This window comes from Microtus pennsylvanicus, chromosome 1 (assembly GCF_037038515.1).
Source record: "Microtus pennsylvanicus isolate mMicPen1 chromosome 1, mMicPen1.hap1, whole genome shotgun sequence".
NCBI classification, from domain to species: Eukaryota; Metazoa; Chordata; class Mammalia; order Rodentia; family Cricetidae; genus Microtus; species Microtus pennsylvanicus.
Window position 1 is genome coordinate 32953139 of NC_134579.1, and position 24103 is coordinate 32977241.

General features: G+C 46.9%; 1 protein-coding gene across 3 annotated transcripts in view; it reads left to right on the forward strand.

Annotated features, from left to right (window-relative positions):
* The first annotated feature begins 2058 nt into the window (after window positions 1–2058).
* Dyrk1a (dual specificity tyrosine phosphorylation regulated kinase 1A) overlaps window positions 2059–24103 on the forward strand; it is a 118662-nt gene continuing 96617 nt past the window's right edge. Inside the window, exon 1 of one of the 3 annotated variants that reach the window (XM_075960910.1) lies at window positions 2059–2166. The gene's annotated coding sequence lies outside the window, so the exon portion shown is untranslated. The remainder of the gene's footprint in view (window positions 2167–24103) is intronic. The other 2 variants (XM_075960891.1, XM_075960900.1) reach the window with 2 other exon arrangements.

Genomic DNA, 24103 nt, shown 5'->3' on the forward strand with positions numbered 1-24103 from the left:
TATTTTCCTTTCCGAACCCTAATTTACTTTAGCATTAGTGTTCCAACGGTGTACTAGCTGTAGGATGTTTGTTGGAAATCATGTAAAGCAAGTGTTTCCTAGGGCCACACTGCACAGAAGAGAGTATTTATCGGTGTTCTTACATTTGTTTATAAGACTGCACCTATTGCAATTGTTGCAAACAGCTTAAGCAAAACGTCAACATAAATATGGCAAACATCAAGTTTAGAAATCAATCCAGTGATTTTTGCTACGCAACAGTGTATACACACATCGGCCTATATCTTAATGTATATACCCTTTCAGGCCATTAAGGCCGTTATTTCAGAATAGGTACAAAATACAAATGGAGCCAGTGGCTGTCTACTAATTACAAAGTAGCCAGCACAGCAGACTTCGGTGTCAATGGCCGGAGAGCAAACCCAGCGGTATTCAGCTAAGCGGAAGAATGAATAAAAAGGCAGAATTCCAGTAAGACTCGACGGTTAAGGCCAAGTGGGCAAATTAAGAATCAGGAAACCGAGGTGGCTTATGACAAGCAAACAAGCAAGGACCAAAAAAAAAAAAAAAGGCCTGGGGTTGGTCCAGGCTGGGCATTCCGATGGAGAAGCCGGGGGAACCGGCGCCCGGGAGCGTGCCCAGCCTGGAAAGTTTCTGCGCGGTCGGCGCGGCTCGGGCGCGGTCACGGTCTGATCAAGGTGGCGGCCGCGCGCCCGCAGCCGGGGCCGGAATTCCGGAGGAGAGCCGAGCCGAGCCGAGCCGAGCGCGGGGGTGGCCGCTGCCCGAGCTCGTCGCGGACCCCAGCGGGCCGGCTCGGGCGAGGGGCTCGCGACCGCGACCTCGGTGAGGCGCGGGGCGGGCGGCCTTCCGTTCCCTCCCTCCCGGGCCTGCGCGGGCGGGGCTGGCCGCGGGCTCGCGCCGCGGGCGCGCGCGCCGGCCGGGCCGCAGTCAGCGTGGGAGCGAGCGCGGGGGCGGGGCGGGGCGGCCGCGGGGCGGCAGGCGCTAGCTCGCTCGCGCACCCGCGCACCGGCAGGCCACCGCCTCGCCCCCGTCCCTTCCCTTCCCTCCTCTCCCCTCCCCCGAGCGAATCACGCGCCCTCCTCTGACACTCGTAGCGGGCCCGAGCTCCGAATTTATCCTTCACGTGACCTGAGGGGGGTTGGGTGGTTGGCTGGGGGACGGAGGAGAGAGGGGAAGGAGGGAACGGAATCTGCCGTTGCCCGGGCAACAGGCCCCGCCCGCCGGCTTGGGGCCGGGGGGGCGGGAGGAGGACGTCAGCACGTCAGCCGGGGTTTTGCGTTTTGATTGACAGTTGCTATAGCGACCGGGTCGGTCCGTCGCCATTTTGTTGGTTGGTTTTTTTTTAAACCCTTTCGCTTCCCGCCCGAATAATAATAAAAAGCCCCATTGGAGTGAGGCGGGGGTGGCGGCGGCAACCGCGGCGGGGGGATCCGGGGAGACTGCTGCCGTCGCTGCTGCCGATCGCGGCCCGGGTCGGGCTGAGAGAGCGGGCTCCCCGAGCGGGGGTGCGAGCGCCGCCGCCGCCGCCGCTTCTGCTGCTGTTCCTGCTGCTGCTGTGGGTGCCGCTGCCGCCGCCGCCGCCGCCGGCGAGCGGGCGGGACCGGTGTGAGTGTGAGGGAGCGTGTGCGAGGGCGAGTGTGCGCGCGGTGAGTGTGCGCGAGTGTCTGTGCGGGATCGGGGGCGGGCGGTCCGGGCTCTCCTGGCGGAGCCGCCGCCGCCGCCGCCGCCGCTCGGGCCCCGGCGCTCCTCGCTGCGCAGCTTCGGAGCGCGCGCCATTTTGTGAGATTTACAAAAATCCTCGTCGGGAAGAAGCGGCCGGCAGCGGCCGCCGCTCGGCGCCCGGCCTCGCCGCCGCCGCCGCCGCCCTCCGCGCCGGGCCCCGCCGCCGGCTCTCGGGGGCCCGGGGACTGCGGTATTTGCCGGGGAGGGGCTGTCGCCTCCCCGGCCGCGGGCGCCGCCGGCCCCGGCGGCCGGCCGGGACCCTGAGCCAGCGCGGCCGCGGCGCGGAGCCGGGGACGCCGGGGGCGGAGAGAGGCGGCCGGGGCGGCGCTGGCTGCGGAGGCCGCAGCGGGAGCGCGGCGCGGCGCGGGAGCCGAGGCTGAGACTCACCGGAGGGAGCGGCGCAAGCGCCCCGCCATCGTCCCGGTGAGTGTCCGCCCCGCCCGGCGCGGCCCTGCGCGGCGCGGCCCGGCCCTGCGCGCGGCTTCCCGGGGCCCTGCGAGCCGAGCTCGCCAGGCCTCTCGCGGAGGGAGGGAGGGACCTGCCATCTTAGGAGCGGGAGGGCGGCCCGGGGCCTGCCACCGCGGGAGGGAGCCCGGGCAAGGCCGGGTCCCCGAGGAAAGTTGCGGCGGGTGGGACCCGCGGCCTCGGGCCCGGCCGGCGCCAGACCTCCACTGGCCTCCCGGGCGCAGGGGAGGAGGCTGTCTTCCTCCTCCTCCTCTTCCTCCTCATCCTCTTCCCCCAGCTCCTCCCTCGTCCCTCCTCTCGGTCCCCACCGGCGTGCGGAACGTCGGGGTTCTAGGCAAGGACAATGTACGGGTTAAGAAAATGGGGCTGGCAGCCGGGAGGCGAGGACGCAGGGCCGGGCCGGGCCGGCCGGCGAAGGTCGGCGAGCCTGCGGTCTTCGAGGCCCTGTGTGCCCGCGCCCGGGCCTGGGAACCCGGGGTGCTCGGAAGTCGGGCGGGGAGCGCGGGCCATCCTGGCCACCGGAGGGCCCGGGGTGACCTGCCTAGGTGCGGGAGGAGACACGAATCAGAATGGATACCTGTGTATCGCAACAAAACTTCACGGGCTATTTATAGGCACAGACCCACTCAAGCCCCAGAGGCATCAGAGCGGCTGAATATCAGCTCTTAGCCAAAGGCCCCTCCCTACCCCGAAATAGTTAAAAAACGGCAGCATTCGTGAGTCAGTGACTCCGACGACCTGTCTGTCTTTTGCCCAGCCCTAGATTCTAAGAATCCTGTCATCGAGGTGCAGCATCGTTTGCTTCTTGAGTTCTGCCAGATCGCCAGAAAATGTACCTTGTAACAGTGTTTGCCCACTCAAAGATTAGTGCCAGGCCTTCTTAACTAGTTTTATGTGTTCCCTCGCTTAACATACCAATAGGAAATGTTGCCCATTTTACAGGTGAGCAAACTGAGCCTAGAGGAGGGCAGTGATTAGTCCAAGGTCACACAGTCAGGTCTCTGGGAGGCAGATGTCAATTGTCAGCCTGGGCTTCTGATCCCCAGCCTGTGACTTCTTAGGTACTGTGTGATGACTCAGGGCTCTAACCTACAGACTGGGTACAGGTTTTGGTGGAGTTAATTTAGGGTTGCAGAAGGGCAGTCAGAGAGAGCACTCTTAATGAAACCTGTCATCCCCCCCCCCCCAAGCAAACTAGTCAGCTTTTGAAAAGGAAGAATGGAAGAACTAAAAAAACTGGTGCATTTTGTTTTTCACATTGAATTGTAATTATAGCATAGAGTTCTACTTTTGTATGTTGTTAAGTCATAAAGTTTGTTGTAAAGTTGTTTTGTCCTTCTTTCAGTACTTTGCTTTCCATTTTGATCCTTTTGGACTTTGCATATTAGATAACTGGTAGGTTCTTTAATTTGAGATTGAAGTAATGTAGTGGAATTGCTTTACTTTTTCTCTCTTAAGTTTCTCTTTTCAATCATTCTTAAAGAATTGCACTTCCAGATAGGCTGTACATGGGAGACAGGAACTCGGAGTTCACTGGTTAAGAGTTGAGAGGAGTAGTGGTTAGGGAAGTTTATTTGGTTCTAGTGACTGAATTTTCAGGGTCCATGTCTTAAGGAAAGCTGGCCTTCGGAGCCTTTGCCTTGGCATGGCAGTGGTGTCCATGGGAGCTGTCCAAACAGACTTCAGACCTTGCCAAAAAGTTAAAAGACTCTTGTCAGCATCTACACCAAGTTCTCTTGTAAAAATGGCTTCAGAAAGTTCATAGTTACCTCAGAGACAGATAAGCTCAGAAATTCTTCTAGAAGGCTCTTCCCTGTGTCTGTAAGGGCACCTATGTCTTACGACTGGTGGGTGGTGAAGAGATTGGTATCTTTCAAGGAAAAACATTGAGTGAATGGTAATTGTTAGTAAGGGTAAGAAATTGACTAAGTGATCCAGTGAGAGCTTTTCTGAAGACATTTTGGTGTGTGACCTATTAAAAATTGAACCTTAACCTTTACTGTGTTCTCTGGATTAAGAAAATAATAGTCAAGATAACATGGATAGTCAAAAGACCCTTGGCTAGAAAATCTCCCTTGAAATGTGTCCCTACTTTGACTTCCTGTATCTGTGACCTAGAGATGGGGGTGAGGAGGGGCAAGTGCAACAATGTATTCAAGGAGCTGAGTCTGCAGTGCTGGGAAAGGAAAGACACCTTGTTACAGATGTGACAGGCCGTAACCCAGTCGTGTGCACATGTACTCTGTGTGTTACTTTAAACCTGTTCTTTTTAATAGCACAGAATGTAAATCACATGGAGATGTTACAGGGCCTAGTCTATTGCAGGAAGACAGCCTGGGTGGGACTTTGGGTAACTGTTTCCTACTACATGGCATGACAAGACTCAGGGCGGCTTGATTTGTGACTTTCTTGGTGCTGGTGATCAGATGTGTGTGAATTTGTCATTTTCCTCCTGTCTCAGAGAGCTCTTACTTTGTACCTGCAGTCAGTGCCCCTCCTCCCAGCAATGTCCCCCCCCCCCCCCCACCTCTTGAGAGAGAGCTTGACCTCCAAATCAGCAACCACCGTGAGCTTCCAGAAAGTCTCTGGCAAGAGCTTGGCTCTGTGCTTGCCTTATTAGTCCTGATAATTTTGTGGTATTCCTAAGCAGTACCTTGGCCCCAGCTGTCTACTCGCCTTTGAGTACTTGTCTATTTTCCTCCATTTGTACTTGTCTATTTTCACTTCAGAAGCAAAACACTTGCTTGGAAATATCAGTCAGGGTCACCTGAAGCTTGACAGCATGCTTTACCTGTCACAGCAAGTTGCGTTACCAGAATAGTAGTGTGTGCAGTGGGTGTGCCTTCCGGAGACTGGGACCCTGTGTTGTCCTGGCTACTTGGCAGTATTTGATGGCTAGACAGCCTGTGGTAATTCATAACCCAATGCTTGCACAATTTGGGATTACAAAATATAGAGATTAAAATTGGTGTTTAATTACTTGAAAAAAAATTATTATTTCAAGTTACCTAAAGTTTCTCCTTTGTTGTCCCTAAACGAAGGAATCTTGAAATCTTGTCTCCTGTCAACTCTAGTGTTAGGCTAGAGTGTGAAGTCTGTTGTTGGGCGTGTGAGAGTTGAAGGCAGGTTTCACACGACTAAAGCGGACGTTTATATTAGATAATATAGACAAGTCTCAGTTTTAAATTTTGGTTTATTAAAACAAAATGATGGTGATACATTGTATTTATATAAAACAGCTATGCTTTTTAAAGTTATACTTTGGCTTTGAAATTGTTCCTTGAGAATCCTCCAAGGAGTTACAGTTCTTGATTGAGAATGAAACCTTACATTGAATATCTTCACTGCCTTGGTGCCACCAAGACACTTTTCGTTGACGGAGAACCACATTGGGTTCTTGGCAGTTCTTCATAGATGCCTCTTTTGTAAGCGAGTTTTTGAAAGTTTATATAATATTATTATTGTTAACAAGCTAAATTTTGACAAGATAAATACTGTTTGATGAAGGGGCATGTGCATATGTAATACAGTAGTCATCTTAAGAACATCTCTCTTTTTTATTTTTTTTGGTTTTTCGAGACAGGGTTTCTCTGTGGTTTTGGAGCCTGTCCTGGAACTAGCTCTTGTAGACCAGGCGGGTTTCGAATTCACAGAGATCCGCCTGCCTCTGCCTCCCGAGTGCTGGGATTAAAGGCATCCGCCACCACCGTCCGGCAAGAACATCTCTTGATGACAAGGCATCAACTCTGAATAGCACCCCCATCATCAAATAAACCCTAACTTTTTTGTTCCTTCCCTATATTTTTTTTCTTATTAAAAAACAAAACACAATTCCAATGATGAGTTGGGTTTTTTATTTAGGAGTATTAATGGGATTTGTGGTTGAGGTTTACTGTCCGGCAGCACACGTTTGGGTGGAAGGGTGTTGAGACCGTGGCATCTCTCAGATCTGCTTGGTACTTGGTTAGGGGTAGCAATTGAGGCTGTGTGGAGCTCTAGAGAGATCACCTTCCTTTGAGATAGGAACAAAGACTCCCTTCAGTCAGGACAGTCCCAGTAGCGACCATCCCTTTCAGGGAGTGACTTCAGGCCCTAGGTCTCAGGGTCACTTCCTTGCCTGTGACTGGTTGTCAGTTGTCAGGTTCTTGTGCACATGGCCCAATGACCACTTACTTCTCTTCCTTCCCTGGCTCCTTCTAAAAACATATTTTCTTTCTCTGCATTACTGCTCAGATGCCTTTGGTGGGGGAGGCAAGAATTAAACCTGGGACTTTACACACACTAGGCAAGCCCTGTTCCACAGCCCCTTCCCCGCCCTCCCAAGCCAAGCAGGATTTTCTACTTTCACAACCTTTATTGCTAATAGCTTTATAGTGAATCATTGGTGATTTATATATACTTATTCATTGCATGTCTGTCTCTTCCTCTCCATTAGATGGTAAGGTCCATTTAGACAACAGTGTGTCATCTTTTCCTGTGCTATTGGTCAAATTTAGTCATGTGGCCTTAGCTGTACAGGAGGCTGGGATTTGTGGTCTTTGGTAGGGTGGCTGTTTATTTGGCTAAGAATTTGCTTCTACTGTAGATTGCCTTGCTGTGCATGCTGTGCCCTTGGATTCACTCTGTCCCAGGCAGACCTTGAGCTCAGATCTTGCATTAGCCTTCGGAGTTTCTGGGATTAAAGGTCTGTATCACCGGGCCTATTTATTTATTTTTGCTTTTCGAGGCAGGGGTTCTCTGTAGCTTTGGAGACTGTACTGGAACTAGCTCATGTGGACCAGGCTGGCCTTGAACTCACAGACGTCCCCCTGCCTCTGCCCCTCAAGTGCTGGGTTTAGAGGCGTGTTCCACTATCACCTGGCCCTGGCCTGGCTTTATGTATTTATTTTGGTTACTACTCTTTCTGTAGTCCTGACTGGTATGGAATTCACTGTGTAACTCACACTGACTTCAGACTCATAGCCATCCTCCTGCCTCATTTTAGTCACTAAAGTTACAGGAATGAGTTACCTCACCTGACTTCTGTGTATGTATTTTTCTTTTCTGGATTGTTTTTGTTTGTTTTGATGACAAGGTCTCACTTTCTATCTGGCTGACCTGGAACTTGCTTTGTAGACCAAGCTGGCCTTAAATTTACAGAAGTCTGCCTGTCTCCGCCTTGGGGATTAAAGTACATACCACCATGCCCAGTGTTCTTTAAACATTTAAAAAGGATTTGTTTTTGAATTTTTATTTATGACTAGGTATATGTGTGTCTGAGTGAGTGTGTGCCACATGTGTGTAAGTGCCCTTGGGTGCCAGAGGAGGGTGTAGGATTTCCCAGAGCGTAGAGGCAGTTATGGGCCCCCACTTAGGTACTGGGAGCTGATCTGGACTCCTCTGGAAGAGCAGTATGAGCTCTTAAGCATGGGGCCATCTTTCTGGCCTCTTCCCCTCTTTTTGTTTCTTCCATTTCTTTCTTGATAGGATCTCATGTAGCCCAGGCTCTCTTGACCTTCTTGTCCTCTTGTTTCAACCTCTGGAATGTTGTTATGGATATGTGTCTCCATGTCCATTTTATACCATACTCAGCTTCAAACCCTGGGTGGGATTCATGAGTTATAGGCAAGTACTCTACCAATTGAGATACATCCCTAGCCCTTCCTTTTCAGGGCTTAATTTTGTTTGTTTGTTTTTGGTTTTTTGATTGAGAACTATTTTGTTTTATGTGTTCTTTGGCTTATTTAGCTGTCATGAAGGGACATTAAAATTGTTTTCATATTTTACTGTTTTAAACAATGCTGCTCTAGTACACTTATTGGTACATATAATTGTGTTCTGAACATTTGCTGTAGGCTGCTATTTATAAGGAAAGCTATGTGCCAGCTATAAGCATATTTGAATGCATATTGCCAAGTTGTCTTCTAAAATATACTACCATTTTATGTGTTGACAATCACTGTCTCAAGAGTGCATTTCTCTAATGCTTTCTTTTTTGTTTTGAATTTGTTTTTTTTTTTTTTTTTTTTGCCTTTCCTTTTTTGAGACAAGATTACTTTGTGTAGCCGTAGCTGTCCTAGAACTTCCTCTGTAGAACAGGCTGGCCTTGAACTCACAGAGATCTGCCCGTTTCTGCCGCCCAAGTGCTGGGATTAAAAGTGTGCTGGCCATTTCCCCAATTTTTAACCAGGGCAGGTACTTAAAGTTTTAAATATTTGACAGTTGGTTTGAATCAATCTCTCTCTCTCTCTCTCTCTCTCTCTCTCTCTCTCTCTCTTCCCTCCCCTTCCCCTCCTTTCCCTTCTCTCTCCTTCCTTCCTTCCTTCCTTCCTTCCTTCCTTCCTTCCTTCCTTCCTTCCTTCCTTCTTTTTGGTTTTTCATGACAAGGTTTCTCTGTGTAGCCCTGGCTGTCCTGGAACAAACTCTGTAGACCAGGCTGGCCTTGAACTCACAGAAATCTGCTTGCCTCTGCCTCTGCTTCCTGGAATTAAAGGCTGAGGCCTATGCTTTTAAATGACAAAGTATTCACTCTTTGTTAGATGTATAGTTAAAGGAAGATAGATTAATTATTTGCTGGTTTTTCTTTATCCTGTTGAATAACTGATGTTTTGATAAATTGTAAACATCTGGAAAAGGCCTTCTCTTCAGTTGAGGAAATGTCTGCATGTTCTCTGTGTGAGGTGTGAATGGTGGTTGCTGTTAGTGCAAAGGTGAAGGGGATCTAACTACTTTCCATAGATGTGCATTCAAGGAAAAGCCAGTGTAGGCAAGGCTAGTGGCTCAGAGGCGTTGCTGTGTGAAGAGCTAGTGGGAGCACAGGCAGGTAAGGTAGTTAGGGGCCTTGAGCAACATTTGGGACACTTAGGTGTGGTGCGTTCCTGTTGTAGAATGTGGTATTGGGCTTTGGAGAGGAGAGGGAGGGAAGGTGACAGGATGGGGGGAGGAGAGGAAGGGGATCATGCAGGAATGAGAGTTCTGGCTGGTGGTGCCGTAAGTAAGGAACATTGGGAAGGCCGATAGGTGTGAGAAACTGAGAAGGGAAAAGGTGGAAGACAAGGGGAGTACAAGTTTTAGTAGATAGCAAGATGACTGAGGTTTGGAGGTAGGGAGCAGGTGAATACGGGAGGATGGGTGGGAGGATTCCATAAGTCCTCAGTGGAATGTTTGCAGTGACAGTTGAGACCTGAAGAATTGTTCCTGGAGTTTGTGTCTTCTGTTCTGGGGGTGGGAAAAGGTTTCGTACCTGTGACGCTGGAAATGGAGAGCAGCAGAGCATGGGCGCCTGCAGCTTATACCAGGTGTCTCAGCATTCTGTGAGCCTCGCGTTCTGTTGTCTGCACGTGCATCCTGATTTGAAGTCTGAGTACTAAAAAGCATGTTCTTGTGTGATGATAGGACTATTACTGATTTATAAGGCAGGATCTCACTATGTGTGACTATACATGTATATGTGCACGTGCACATACACACATTACCGGCTTGGAACTCCCTATGTATACCAGGCTGGCCTTGAACTCACTGAGATCCTCCTGCATCTGCCCTGAGTCCTGGGATTTAAGGCATGCTCCACCATGCTGGCCAGAACTATTTATCTGTGGAGCACCAAAGAGTGCCAGATGTGAACTGGAGCCTGGAAATCAACGCTGGAACAAGGGCCACTGCTCTTTTTGCCATTATGGAAATATATTCTGGTGGGGAAAATCCTTTATGGTTTTCTGTGTAGGTTAAAGGATAACATAGACATACATTAAATTCTCATCAAAGGGACACAGGATCTGTGACTTCATGAACCTAAAAATTATTTTTGAAGGTCACAAATGATCTTGGAGTCCTTTAGGCAGTTACTTTTGAGCTAAACTGTATTTAGCTCTACTTAGGGCTGTAGTCCTGACTGTACTGTCTGCTGAGAAGTTTGCTGTGCTTTGACCATGTATCTTGAAAACAGTTGTCATCGCCATTGTGACTTTTGCTTTATCTTTATATCAAGCATATTTATTATTGATGAATAATTCCTCTTGTGATAGCAAGGATAAGAAAAGGAATAGGAGCTCATTGAGTATAGTGTGATTTGTCCATTTCCTTATGGCGATTCTGTAGCAGAGTTGAAGATGGTGGTGGAGGTAGGTGAGTTCACCTAGGAAGTGGCCGGCAGTTACTCAGCAGTGGTGCAGTCAGGCCTGCAGAGGGGACTTTTCAGGATGTGTGGTGCATCATGGGTAGAGGATGCAGACCTATGGTGGAGGTTCGGGATAGAAGTTCAGTTGAAAGGGCAACAGTGGGAGAGGAATTTGACTGTCTAGAGAAGCAACATTTCTCTGTCATGAAAAAGTAAAAGAGATTTTGTGGTCAGAGGTTGTGGTCCTCAGCCTCTGGTGAGGTTCCTCAGGTTTACTTTGGAGACAGTGTCTTCTCCCCAAGTCGGAAATCCGTGATTAGGCTAGTCTGGCTGTTGGGTGAGTCCCCAGGGATCTGCCTGGCTCTGCTTCTACAGTATGTGCCACCACACCCTGCTCCTCACATGGGTGACAGGGTCAAACTCAGGTCCTTATGCCTGCACACCTGTAATTTTACTCAGGAAGGTGAGGCAGGGCTAGGTTACTCTGCGGGACTCTTGCCTTGAAACAGACAAAGTAAAAACCAAAACCCCCCAAAACAAAAAAACAGATTCCTCCCTCCCCAAAACCCTACTTAATAGTGTTGTGACTTTTAGGGTGAAGACCAAAGGAGTCATAGTACTTGTGTCCTTCTTGCCTAAATGACCTGTACTTGTGACTGACTTGTGCCTCAGCTCTGTCTGATCATGTGACTGTGACTTACCGCTGTCTCTCTTCACTGTTGCTTTTTGGTCTGGAGTGATTGTGCTGTTTAGGTAACTGGTTTCCTCGTTCAGTTCTAGCTGAACAATCACTTTGTTAGGGAAGGCACAGCCCCCTCACCAAGTTATTCTTAGTTTATAAAATCTCATGTCTGTCTAGTCTTTGTTCATAATACTTACTAGTGTTAGTTTTTAGTGCCTCTTTGATTAATCCTCTTCAGACATGAGCAGTGCTTTACCCTCAGTGATTTGCAGTCTTAGGCATTCAAGGTACCTGGTATAGTATAAGCATTAAATAAACATTTGTTGAATGGAGCAATAAACTTCTTTAATTTTTTTCTTCAGTTAGTCCCAGGGACCAGAGAACTAGAGCAGGGTATGTTTGCATCTGGAATGGAGTAAGACAGGGAATTTGGGAGCCTAGGAAGGGAAGAGCTGGGCGTTTCAGAGAGGGATGAGGCTGGAATCCCAGTATGGTGGCACATTCAGGTCAGTTTTTAGGCAGGACTGTGCTGAGTTGAAGCTTCATACAGAATTCTGGGCCGCAGGGTGAGGCAGGCGCTCCTTAAAACAAAAGCTCCAGTAAGATTGGAGAGCTCTCTGTGCTCTGCATAGGAGAAAGAAATTACTTACTTGTATATTAAATGCTTATAAATGCCTGCTTTCTATTGGGAAGAATACGGGTATGAGGAGTGGAAAGATGGCACCCCCTGTGTTATAGGAATAGCCCATTGTGGTAGTTTACTGAAGTCCATACAACTCTGAGTGGATCTTTGAAGCAGCTTTATTGTTTGGCTGAGACAGGGTCTTGCCAAATGGTCCAGGCTGGTGTCAGTTCACTGCACTCCTGCCTCAGCCTCCATAGGTGCGCACACCCCTCTTAGGGCAGTTTACAATCACTGCAGGAATCAGTTTGGACCTTGTGCCTCAGCCATTGCTCCTGGCCAGCAGAGTGACGTTGATCCAGCTGGAGGCTGGATCTAGCTTTGTAGCAGTCCTCATGTCCACATGTAAATGAGGCTAGCTGCGGAAGGTGACAGGAAAGTGAAGACAGTGTGCATGCCTTCTGGCTGGGATTTTCACCTTGAGTTGTTGGCTGACGAAACAAGAGTGAGGGGAAGCTTGTTGTGTGGAGAGTTTGCAGAAGTGAATCTTGCACCTGTAGTTGAAGCTAGTGAAGCTGTCATGTCAGTCTTGCCAGGTGCAGCAGGCTTTGTAAGCTTATAAGGACAGCATTTAAAATGGTTCTCAGTCCAATTTCACAACTTTTCTCAGTGACTGGTTTCCAAGTAATAGTACCACGGTAAAGTACAAACTTGGAACCTCCAGCTTGTTTGCAGTTTGAGACAGTGCGTCTGTGTAACTCTTGGAACTCACATAGCCCAGGCTGGACTTGGCCTGAGGACACAGGCTCTCTCACCACTTTTGTCGGTGGTGGTGGTGCTGGTGGTTTGCAAGAAGGGCTCACGTAACCCTGAGCCCGTTAAGAAGTAAGGGACTATTTAGTAGTGACAACTACCACTGTTAGTCAGTTCCCTGCATTATGCAAGCCTTTGAACCAGATATTTATTATTAGCTATCGACTCTGTTCAACAGCCCTACAAAGTCGCTAATATTATCTGTATTTTATAAGTTATTCAGGTAAGATGCAGGGAATTCAGTTTTGCTGTATATTACTCTTAGTAGGTCCACATGCTACTACCAGATAAGTCTAATTCAGCATTTTGAAGGTAGGGAACCAAGCTTCAGCCATTAATTAACCTAAGGATCTTGGTGGCCTAGAACCCTGGCATCAGTTCATCCTCCCCTACCCCCAGGGTTTCTCTGTATAGCCCTGGCTGTCCTGGAACTTGCTCTGTAGACCAGGCTGGCCTTGAACCCACACCACCTGGCTCTGCTGGGATTAAATGTGTATGCCATCACTCTTAAACACTTTTCTGGTTGGAGAGTGCTTCCTTGGATGGGTGTTGTTGGGAAGCAGATTTTGCTTGTCTTTGTCTGGGCAGATAGAATGTGGTCATGTCCCTGGTTCCTGTCCTGCCTGTGCTGGCTGTCTGTCTCAGGAAGAGTCAGGCACATTGTACAGTTTGTGTTCAGTGGCAGCAGTGGCAGATTCTGGTTGTAGCATTTAGTTTGTTTTCAGTGGTGTCAGGACAAGTGGCAGTGATTGAGTCTGTGGTTTGCATTTGGTTGGTGCGACTATGTCCTGGTACCTGTACAAGGTTTTCTTTTAGTTATTTACTTTTCAGGCTAGCCCAAAGTCAGAATGAGTTCCTAAGTAACCCTTTACTTAGTCCATGCTAAGTAGGTAGCCAGTGCTAGAGAGGTCTCCTGGGGCAGGCTTACCTGCATTTAGGTTAGAATTTACTCGTGATGAGTTCAGTGAATAGTAAGTAAAAGGCTCCTGAGTGATTTGCTGCTGGTTAGTGTGCTGTTCTAGTCAGGGCACAGTCCAGATGGAGATACAGGAGCCACTTGGTATACCTGTCTTCTCAGCACTTATATTATATTTTATAGTAAGATAGAGTGGGAGGGAGGCCGCTCATATAATTACAGAAACGAAGCAGGGATGGTGTCACAGAGAATGGGTCCCTCTGTCTGTAGAAGTTACATCCTAGAAAACATTTAGTTTAAGCTTAAATGAGGAGTCATGGCTTCTGTCTTGGCCTATGAGATAGCATTCTAAATGTCATTTCCTACCATCCACATTTAGAATACTTTTATTATTGAACAATAAGTAGCACAGAAAGATACATGGCCACTGAACACAAATGTGATCCTTGACAGATGGGAAATGAATCCGGAGGAGGTTTCTACCCCTCAGTTCAGGGAGGATGGCCTCAGCTCCAGCAGGGTGACTGTACTGCCTGAGGAAGAGGGCTGGAGTTGCTGAAGCCATGAGGTTCTCCTCTGAGGAGTAGTGCTCTCGAGAGGAGGAGAGGCAAACAGCTCTGCTTCTCAGTGGTCCCTCTTACCTGAGCAAGCCCCTGTCTGCAGTGTGGTGTGCAAGCTTCCTTTGCGAGGAGCGCCTTGTGGGGGAGCTGCAGGTGGAGCATGGAGCAGTCCTCAGAGCCTACAGAGGGCCGAGACTTGAGGATTACTTACGTACTTTATACTTAGAGTGGGAAGATCTCACTAAATGCAGTGCTTATGAAGACCCTAGAGGGCTAGCCTAGTCCTAGAGTAACTGTGTGCTCTGTAACTATGTAAACTGTGGCATCCAGTTAAAGTTCCGTGACTTACAGGGATTCAATTGAAACAAATGTAAAATTGTACACAGATGTTAAAATTAATGCACAAGGACATTAACAATTAGATAGGGACACAAGCATGGAAAGTATCGAGAAGGTTCAGGTTAGCGCAGTAAACACTGTAAAATGTGACGTGGAAAATGCAGGGTAGAGCCAACAGAGCAGTGAGCTGGAAGGCTAGGAGACTGACAGGACAGTTAGCAGACTGGCGTGTACAGTGGTCTTGTGAAGTCCAGGCTTCCATTAGAGTTTCCTGTTGACATCTTGTTACCCGAGTCTTGCTTAAGGGTCATTGTAGTTAGGTATGGTACCGCCATAGTACTCCAGGCAGAGGAGTTTGAGGCCAGCCTGGTCTATAGCAAGTTCTATAGACCAAGTTCTATAGGTGAAGATTACATGGGGAGACCGTGTCTCAAAAAAAGCCTCCCCCCCAAAAAAAATGGTGGCCTACTGTGATAGTGCCTTATGCCTCTAGTTTGAACATCAGAGAGGCAGAGTTAAAACCCAACACTGTAGCTTCACCTTGGTCTGGGTGGGGAGGTCCAGGGTAGCCAGGGCTACAGAAAGAGACCCTATTTAGGAAAAGTGATTGTGACTGTAGCCTTGATTGACTTGATATGCATAATAGTTGAAAATAAGCCTCCCAGCAGAGCAGCATGGGTGGCCAAACATTATTGTGTGACAAACAATACATTTTTTCTCTTGCTGTGTGACGGTATCCTCACAAAATTAGCAGTGGAAAACACTGGGGCATTACCTCGATTTCTGAGAGTCAGTCTTTAAAATTTGCATTAGATTTGATTGGGGGAAAGATCTCTAGTAAAAGTACACTGTTGCTGCCATAGGAAGACTGGCAACTTTAGTTTCTTTTTGCCATTTGGCAGGTATCCATCTTAAATTCCTGCCATTTAGTTCTTTTCTGCTTAGTTGTTACTTTGTCAAGGCCAGAGTAGGACACTCACTCTACAGGCAGTTGACAGTCATGTCACAACTGTGGAAGTGACATCTGCATTACTTTTGTTGCATTTTCTTGGATAAAGGCAAGCCCTTGGCCTGTTCACAGGGAAAAAGAGATACACATGGGTGAACAGAGTTAGTGTCATGGGAGCCAGCATTGTCACCAACAGTATGGTGAAGTGGTAAAATGTCCATCTGTGTTTCTGGTCTTCAGGTTTGGTTTTGAGTACTAGCCTTGTTTTTCCCCACCCGTGTGCATGGCTCTGATCTTGAGTTCTGGGTCTAAGGATATCGACTTCCTGCCCAGTGTAGTCGTGAAGAGGAAGTGGATGCAGATGGGCGTGAATGTATCTTCAAATCTCAACTGTGATGTTCAGAGCCTTTCCTGGCTCATTGAGGATAGCATTTTCCCTCTCTGGATTTTAAAGCACCCTGAGCTTGTTCTTTTCCTTATTTCATATCCATTCTCCTGAATTTCCTAGGTAGGTGTATTTATTTGTTGGTTACATCTTTTGTTAGACTAGACTATGGTCTGTCTGTGTGTTGAATGGTGTGGTGCATGGAGTAATTGTAAGGGCGATGCTAATGCGTTATTTCTTTGGGAGGATACTTTATTGCTACTGTATAATGTTCTGGGTTCTAGGGAGGCAGGCAGAGAGCTTGTCCCTCTTTCTAAGGTGGTTAGATGCTAGCAACTTGTAAACCCTTACTGTCTGGACTTTTTCATTCTCTTGTCTGTGGTCACTGTCATCTCTCTGTCTAAAAACTGCATCACTGTCTTGTTGTAGTAGTTTTATTTATTTAATTGTTTTCTTTTATTCTTTCATACATTACATCCTGACTCAGTTCCCCTGTCTCCTCTTCTCCCAGCTCTCCCCTCCCCCATTGTAGTTTAAAAAAAAATCCTTTAAAACTGGTGTTAATTGAGATTTCTCTTGGTTGCAGGTTTGTGAGCTAGCAGAGTCAAGTGAGTGGATTACGCAGTGTGTTGAGTACTTGCCGAAACTTTGGTCCTCTAAGGATTTTGTTTGTTTGCGTGCGTGTGTGTTTTGTATTGTTATCCTTTTTCTGTTCCCACCCCGAATGTGCTCTGTTTCATGAATTCTGTAATCTTTCATGACTCTTACTACTATGGAGTGAAAAACAAACTTATTATTAAAGTTTTCAGATTCTGTTTGTATCAGGCTCTAGTTTATCTTTCCAGGTCATTCTATTCTGAATAGTCTGATTTTCCTGTGTTTCGCTTTTCTGTTCCTTTACTCTTAGCTTTTCCTTGAGCATGTTGTCTGTGCTGCTTTTACATTGTCTGTGAAACACAGAGCTGGCATAGCAGATGCTTGTAACATTAAACAAGCAAATGTTATGTTGTCTAATATAATGCCACTCAAACTTTTTGTTGTTCATTATCATTTCCAAATGTTATATTATCTCATTTAATTGCGGTGCAGCTCTGCAAACCATTATTCATCTTCCATAAATGCTGTTGAGCAAATTGCCCAAGGTTGCATAGCTTATAGATATGAGGTTAGACTAACAAGTGTCTGTGTGCCTCTTTGAGGCTCAGTTTTAGCTGGCTCAGGTGGGGAATTAAAGCAGAAAATCATGCCCTTTGGAACTAGCATAAAATGCTTATATTCCAGCCCTGTTGGAGTGGTGTGAGGGGAAGCCTCCATAGCCTCAGCTACTCATTTTAGATGCCATCTTTAGGTTATTTTGTAGTTTGGTAGGAAGGAAGTGATTTTTTTTCTGTTGTTTTCCTTAGTTTTTGTCTTATGTTCTCATTTTATTACACATATTTATAAAATTATTATTTGTATTCAGGGCCTTTCTCAGTCTTTGGTGCTGCTATGACACTACCTGCCACAGTTATTGTGAGACGTCGAGGACTGAGTCACCAGCAGAGTCTGTGTGGTGAAGGCCTGCCTGCTTCTCCATGGTCCGGCTGTGCCCTCATATGGCAGAGGGCAGCTAGTTCATCCATACCCAAACATCTTGGGATTTGTCTTTCTTTTAATGTTAAACACAAATTAATTATATGTGTCTGTGTGTATGCACATGTGTGAGTATAGATGCCTATGGATTTCAGAAGAGGGAATTTGAGTTACAGGTTGTGAACCACCTGATGTGGGTGCTGGGAATCAAACTCAGGTCCCTCTGGAAGAGAAACAAATGCTCTTAATCATCGAGACATTGCTTCAGCTTAATCCCCAGCTCTTAGTGCTGTCAGGTTCTAAGCTCATCTCTGGAGAAGACAGCAATATTCAGAGCTGAGTACCTGGTGCTGCAATGCAGTCGTAGTACAGACTGAAGAGCAGAGACCTAGGCATAGCGCTAGGATGGGACATCCAGATAAAGCAGTAACAGGCTCAGTGTTCAGTGCTGCTGTAGGCTCTGCTTCCACAGTGGCAGTCTGAACACAGCCTCAGACAGAGGTTGAAGTGCTGTGCCTCCCTGCTTCTGTCTGTGTGTCTGTGTGTCTAGTAATCTGGAGATGGGGTTCTACCCTTCTTTTTTCTCAGCATTAGCTGTTTGGCGCAAATTCCATGGCTCTGTTGACATGAGAAGGCAGGATTCACAGCCTCTCTTTCAATTAAAAAAGACATCATTTCAGAGGAGAGACTGTTACTGCAAAGTAGTTTCCAAACAGCTTCATTGTGATTTCCCCATATTGTTGGTATACAAAATGTTGGGGTTACTTGTTGCTGCTTAACAAACCGTCACAGTGACGTAAGCCACAGTACTTATTGTTTGCTTAATTCTAGTTTGGGCAGTATTATTTCCATTCCACATGGTGTCTGCTGTCGCTGTACAGTCCAAGTTGTCTAAGCCTTCACTTGTCTGGTGTTCCTGTCATCTCCCATATTGCCCTTTTCCTCACTATCTGGAATTTCTCACAGTTAGTTTCAGGCAGTTGGGCTTCTTACGGAGTGACTGCTTCCAGAGGTGCTGGAGCTGGAGCTACCAGGGCATGTTGGAGTTCATTTCTGGAAGCAGGCCACTTTCCCATATTCTCTGATCATATGGCAGGTCAGTCTCAGGGGAGGGGACCGTACAAGGTATGGCTATTGCAGGAGTGGTTGATTTGAGCCAGTGGACATTCTCTGACATAACGAAAGGCGGCACTTTGTGTTGACCTGTCCAAGATTTCATTATACAATGATATAAGTGTATCAGCTTTTAGCTATAAGTACATTGAAAAAGCCATATAATTAATGTAATTTCAAATTCAATTAAATTGTATATTTGTAATTTTGATAGAATTCATAAGCACAGATTTAGGACTAGGGCAGAGGTGATCCTGAGTACTTTAATGGGCTTCTCAGCTCCAACTTACATGTCAAAGTACCATACTATAAGATAAAAGCCAGGCTGTGTAGTTCATCAAATAAACCACCTCTTGGGTCATGTTGCAATCCATAAAACACCTCAGGTATTCCCACAGTGAGCTATGCTGTCTTTGTACAGGGAAAGGAGGGCTAGACAGCTTTAGACCTGCACACTCTCCAGCTCTTAAGGGTGAGCCAAGGCGCTGCCTGCTCCACACAAGACCCAGGAGATGCTCCTTCAGAGGCAGGTTCCTGTCCAGTGTGTTGCTCAGCCATGGCTGCCTCTTCCAGGGAGTAAGGCCAGTTCTGTGTCTGCTCCTGCACAGTGAGGGAGGGGAGAAGACTGGCCCGTGCCCAAGTCCTGTAGGAAAGGAATGGAATAGTGTTGACATCTGCTTGCTGGCTTCTCTCTTTGCTTTGAGCTGGATACACCTAGAAATGCTTCCCAGGAGCTGGTGAGTGCTGAGGACAGGGATGGCAGACATAGGAGAGTGATTTTTAACCTATTCTCTTTTATAAGAAAACTACCAAAATACCTATAAGTGTATAGTCTAGTTAGTAGCATGACATTGAGGGTGGAGGGAAGGAATAGACAATTGAGGGCTGTGTTCAGTGTTTTTGCTTTTTCCTGCCATGCTTTCAAGTTGTCCTGGCTGTCACTCTCTTGTGTAGAGACTTAGAGAGTGGTGAGTAGTCTTCTAAGCAGTTTCAGTGTCCAGAATTTTGTTAGGAAATTTTGTACCACATGAGAGGTATCCTTGTGAAGGGAGTTAGTTGCACTAGGCACCTAAACCATAGTGTATTCTGACCAACAGCCACGCTGCTGGAGCAGATATTTGAGGTCAAGGTAGGGTGGGGGTCTGCCTCAGTTGTTCATTTTTTGAAATCTCATTCTGCTTTCATCTGTGGGGAGGGTGTCTGTGCAGGAAAGCACAAGGACTGGGACTGTTCACTGTATCCTGAGCTCTAAAGTGGCCTAATTCTGTTTATGGGGAGACACATGGTCATTTCCCCTGAATAGCAGATGGGAAGTTATCAGGAAAGTGCTTGGCCATGAAGTCAAACTGGGTGGACGGTTCTGGGGGAGAACTTTTTGCCTTTTTTTAAAAAAGACCTATTTATTTATTTTATTTGTGTCAGCGTTTTACCTGTGTGTGTGTGTGTGTGTGTGTGTGTAAGTGCGTGTAAGTGCGTACGCACATGCGCATGCACATGTGTGATGCCTGTAGAGGTGAGAAGAAAACATTTGATCCTCTGGAACTGGAATTACAGATGATAGTGAGCAGCCATGTGGTGCTGGGAGCTGAACCCATGTCCTTTACAAATGCCCTTAAATGCTGAGCCATCTCTTCAGTGCTACCTCCTTCTCCCCATCTTCTTTTTAAACCAGTTACGGATTTCACACAAGGTAAATTATTTTGGCAGGTAGTGCATAAAAATGCTAAGAATGGGGTAATGAAAGATATTTGTTTTTTTTTTTTTTTTTTTTTGGTTTTTTCGAGACAGGGTTTCTCTGTGGTTTTGGAGCCTGTCCTGGAACTAGCTCTTGTAGACCAGGCTGGTCTCGAACTCACAGAGATCCGCCTGCCTCTGCCTCCCGAGTGCTGGGATTAAAGGCGTGCGCCACCACCGCCCGGCATGAAAGATATTTGAAGTTAATTAAAAATATATAATTTACCAAACCTGACTATATATGTTTGCCTCATGAAGCGTTGTGCCACCTTCTATGTAGATAGATACACATTTAGTCTCTGCAGTGGAGGGCCTCTTGTGAGCCTGCCTAGAAAACATTCCTGAATGCCATCCAGACTTCTGGACTCTGGGTTCTTACCATAAATTCCCAATTTGGCCACATGTCAAGATTGCCTAGGGATCTTGTTCAGTTTGTAGGCTCAGGCTCTGCCCTCAGGAGATTGTGATGGTTCTGTCTCAGAATCTGAATTTTTAACAAGCCCCTCAGGGTGATTCGGATGGAGCTGTCAGTAGTGTGGAAACCACTTCCATAGGTAGTTGGTGTGTCATTTTCTCATACGAAAGTGCTTCATTACCTCATAGGCTGAGAGAACACGAAATGGGCTGTTTCTGAAGTTGTTCCGTAAAAGCGTTAGGAGCTGTGTAAATGGAGTGTCTGCTGTGTGTTTGGGTGGTTTGCCCAGAGGTGAGAGGTGACACTCCACTCCCGTAGAAATCCAAGGGAACCCCAGGTAGGAGGAGGAGGACTCCGAGCCAGTGAAACCAAATCATGAATACATACTTTTGTTTTTGCATAGTTCCCATAGGATAGTAGGTGACAGCTTGATGCCCTCAGTTAAATTCTTCTTGAGTGTGGTCTGTGTGGAAGATGCTGAGCTTTGCTCTTTGACAAGGCCAAGCTGAGTAAGAGGCTCCTTGTCCATAAGAAAGTTGGAATCTACTAGAGGAGACTTAGCAGTTCTGATACTGCTCCTAAGAATTGCTTTCTCCAGTAACCAGAAGGAGAGCGTGTGAGGTGGTCTTTATGTCAAGAGCATACCTTGCAACAGCAGGGACAGTGTCAGGAAGCGGGAGAGCCCTTTGCTGTGCTGCGGAGCTTAACAAGGACCCAGCAGGCAAGAGGATGATGGGAAACTCTCAGAGGAACTAAGGTTGGGATGCAGAGTATGTGAGTAGGTCTTAGTACATGCCTCTTTGTCCCAGCAGTCCTGGGAGGGGAAGAGCAGGCTCTTTTAGTGGACAGAACACAGGGTCTTGAAAATCTTGAGCAGTTTGTAATTGTGCCACCAAATTTTGATTGTAGGTAATTAAAATAAGTGGCTTTTCTTGGTGAGACAGCTCTCTAAGCCTGGACTATTTTCCTTGTCAGTGAATTAGTTTTGGTTTGGTTTTGACCAAGACTGGGTGGCTGTTAACCCATTGTGACATGAAGGGTAGAGGTCTGTGGGCTCGTTATCAAGCTGCAAGGCACAGGCAGGGAAGAGCAGTGTGAAAAGCCCGCAGCCTTTGGTAGTGAGGAGTTCGCAGCAGTTTTCCTCCATGCTGCTGAGGCTTCACTTAACGTCCTCACTCTGGCTGTTTGTATAGAATACGTGAGAGCTTCTTGACTGGTACTGTTGGAGATGGGATAGACGAGTGTTGGACTTGGCTGAGCACACTGGTGGTAGAGTTTATCCATGTCCTGGTGAAGCTGGAAGGGGCTCCCTATGAAGTACTGGTTGGAAATCACTCCAAATGAGATGGACATTAAGTGCAACTTCCCATTTAGGAACATAAAGGACCCAGGAGCACTTATGCAGGCAGAGCATCTCCTAGGAGGCATTTCTAGAGTGAATATATTGTATGAAGATTGAAACGTTTTTCTTTGCTCCTAGTATTAGCTTCCTGTGTCTGATGTAAGATCTTAGGAAAACTTCATGACTTAAAGCAACATAGGTGTGCTTTGATAGCTTTGGAGATGAACTGTTCGATGACAGCCACTAGACTGTCATCCAGGAGGCCACAGGGCTCGTCTGTGTTTTCTTGGGAAGCTGTGGGAGAGAATCTCTTGGCTGACTTTTGGTTAGCTAGCTGGTGACTGCTAGCTAACATTCGACTGCGGCTGCGTCACATTGGTATCTGTGCCCATGTCATGTCTCCTGCTTTTGTCTTAAGGAGCATATATGATGGCATTTAGGGTTCATGGTGATAATTGTGTATGGTGTCCCCTTAAGATTGGTTACTAACCCACATCTACAAGAGCTGCAGTTTCTAGGTTACAGATATCAGGATGTAAATATCCTTGAAGACCCTCTTGTAAATGGCTTGGGAGAGTAGGAAGAGTGCTTTTGAAATAGTAACTTTTTTGATAATGTATCTTGTAACTTTTCAATGTTGGCTCGATGATCCAAATTTGGAATCCAAACTGGGAGGCAGTAAATCTGTAAGATGTCATTTATAGCCCTGAATTGATTGAGCTCCTTTTCTGTAAGTGATGGCAGTTAGTTCTTTTAGCTGGCTTAAGATGGCTGATAATTTTATACCGGGTATTTATTAAAATGAGTCTATTCAGGTGTTAGCAGCTGTAGAAGCGAGTGTAAGTTTAGGGGAATGGTACAAATGCTGGGACCTCTTGAGGACTTCTCTAGAGTTTGGATGCCCGGAGCCTGTAGAGAGTAGCGAGGAGTAGACAGTCGCGCTTTCCTGAAGGTTGGTGCTTGAGTCGAAGGCAAAAATAGGTTATATTTTAGTGGTTGTCTGGTTGTCTTCTAGTGGTTGTCTTCATTGTTTGGTTTTACTTTTTGAGACAGAGTTTCTCTATGTAGCCTTGGCTGTCCTGGAACTCATCCTAGACCAGACTGGCCTCAAAGAGATCTTCCTGCTTCTGCCTCTGGAGTGCTGGGATTAAAGGTGTGGCCACCACTGCCCGGCATTATCATTGTGCTCTTACTGTGCTATATTTTATGTGGTTAATTTTGGTGTAGGCTAATAGCTTATTTCAAATAAAGTATAAATATGCATTCAGTGATGTTAAAAGATATACATACTTGAAAGTTAAGTGTTGTGGTGGTTGGGGTACCCACCTGTAATTTAGGACTCTGGAGGCTGAGGCAGGAGGATTGACTTCTAGAAGTTCAAGGGCACCTTGGGCTACCTAGTAGGTTCTAGGCAGTCAGGGTCCAGAATGAGACCCTTACTCAAAACATACAACAATAAAAAAGGTGGGCACACGTGAAATGGTGTCAGTGGAGGGCTTTTACAGTTACATGTACATCTATTTATCCGGGCATCTTACCTGATGAATGTTTTTAAATTATGTTTTTACATGTTATTTCTCATTTTTTAAGCGAGTGACCTACCAGTGAGGTCCATGTCTAGCCCCTAAACTTGATGTGCTATATTGTCCTCTGCTTTGGCTTTGGGATGGAGAATGTGTGCAGTGTTGTCTGTGAACGCTGAGCTTTTCTGGACGTCCTCTGTGTCTTGAGGGTGTTCATACCTGCTCTTAGATGTTTGGAGCCAGAGCTGCCCCAAGTTCTGTTTCGCAGCACACGCCGCTTCTCCCGTGTGATGGCCCTTGGTCCTGCTGGCTCCTCCTCAGCTCTTCCTCAAGTGTACGGCTGTTCTGCACGCTCCTCTGTTTTGCACACTGAAACTTCAGTTTATACCTTACTGGGCTTTTCCTTTGGCCTGCGTTACTAAATAACTCACAGTTAATTTTTGGGAACTACTGGTTGTTTCTTAATGAAACTAATGGGAGAAAAATCATTTATGAAAATGTATCCACTTCTCTTTCTTTTTTTAATATTTATTTATTATGTATACAATATTCTGTCTGTGTGTATGCCTGCAGGCCAGAAGAGGGCACCAGACCCCATTACAGATGGTTGTGAGCCACCATGTGGTTGCTGAGAATTGAACTCAGGACCTTTGGAAGAGCAGGCAATGCTCTTAACCTCTGAGCCATCTCTCCAGCCCCCTTCTTCTCTATTTCTTAGTATAGATTTAAATTTCCATGTAGTTTCCTTTTTCTTTAGACTGAAGAATAGTGTCCTGTGTCATCAGCCCCCCTCCCCGCTTCCCCAAGACAGGGTCTCTCTTTCTAACAGTTCTAG